Source organism: Populus euphratica, unplaced genomic scaffold, assembly GCF_000495115.2.
Source record: "Populus euphratica unplaced genomic scaffold, PopEup_1.0 scaffold67.1, whole genome shotgun sequence".
NCBI lineage: Eukaryota > Viridiplantae > Streptophyta > Magnoliopsida > Malpighiales > Salicaceae > Populus > Populus euphratica.
The window spans coordinates 364150-365936 of NW_011499914.1; positions in this window are offsets into that span (position 1 = coordinate 364150).

The following is a 1787-nucleotide window of genomic DNA, read 5'->3' on the forward strand; positions in this document are numbered from 1 at the left end:
TCTTATGGACAAAAGATTCTTATTTAAGTCTTTCACATGTCGCACTTCTGAAATAGTATGAATTAAGCCATCATACATCTTCAATTTGATGGTGCCAATGCCAACAATCTCTAAAGCATGATTATCACCCATGAACACTTTGCCTCCAAAGATAGGTTTATATGTATGGAACCAATCTCGATTAGGAGTCATATGCCATGTTGCTCTTGAATCCATTAGCTAGACCTCAGTGAGCTCTTTTGTATCTGTAGAGATTATCGCTGCTTCACTATATAAAATATCTCCATCTTCTGAGGTGCTTGCAACACACCCTTGAGATTTTGATGACTCCGCAGAATTCTCTATACCCTTTTTAAACCAACAATCCTTTTTGAAGTGCCCCTTTTTGCCACAGTTGTAGCATTTCACAGCCTTCTTACTTCTTGATTTGGACCTCCCCTACCTTTGACTCCCACTAGAGCCACGCTCCGTTGATCTTTCTCTTGACACCAACAATGCCTCTGCTTGGTTTGAACTGTTTCTGTCTCCTTTGTTTTTGCGCCTATTTTCTTCTTCCAAGATAGCGACTGCAACATCATCGAAGACTAGATAATCTAAGAGGATATTATTTGTCAAGTTGATAATGAGCTGATCATACGAATCAGGAAGACTTTGAAGTAGAAGCTCTGCACGTTCATTTTCCTCTATTTGCTGGCCCAATGTAGTGAGTTGTGAAAATAGAGTTCTTATTGTGTTGATGTGGTCAGTCACCGATGTGGTTTCTGCCATTCGAAGGGTATAAAGTCTCCGCTTTAAGAAAATCTTATTGTGCAAAGACTTGGACTCGTATAGCTTTGTTAGAGTCTCCCATATGAAGGGTATAAAGTCTCTGCTTTAAGAAAATCTTATTGTGCAAAGACTTGGACTCGTATATCTTTGTTAGAGTCTCTCATATCTCCTTAGCTATTTTCTTTTTCGCCACACTTGATAATACTTCATCGGCTAATGCTAAATGTATGTTAGCAATAACATTGCTATCCATCTCATTCCATTTTGTATTATCAGTGATCTCCGCGGGCCGATCCTCAATTGCTGCCAAGCAATTGTCTTTTCTTAAGATTGCCTTGATTCTCATTTTCCACAATGAGAAATTGCTCCCATCAAACCTCTCAATCTCGTACTTTGCTGCCATTGTATTCACCAAGATCTATTCAGCTATCACCGTTTCACAGATCTGTAACGTATATAGAAATAGTATCGTGTGAATAATACTTCACTAAGTAAGTTCCCAGGAAAGATTGGAGGGGTCACAAACGGTCCCGCTTAAAACCCAATCTCCTTAGACAGAACTTCCTAGACCGTATTTAATCACCGCACTGACTTTCTATATACGCCAACAGCAACGTATGTGAACAGTACCGTATAGATGAATAGTGCTGTATAGGTGAATAGTACCTGTATACACGAATAATTTTTGTGTATTAACAACACCAACCAGGAGGCTCTGATACCACTGTTAGGATGCTGGCATGCAAACCCGACAAGACAAAAGGTAAGGGATCGGATAAAATGAGAAATGGAACACACAAGAATTTACGTGGTTCACCCAATTTGGCTACGTCCACGGGCAAGTATAGAAGGATTTTACTAAGTAATGTGGGAATTACAACCTCTCTCTAATAATAAGAGAGCAATAAAAATCTCTCTATTATTAGGAGAAAACACCTCACTTACTATCTCACAAATACCTCACAATTTTGTGGGATTATTCTCTCCTCACCCTCTCTTCTTTCTCTCTTGTGGTGTGT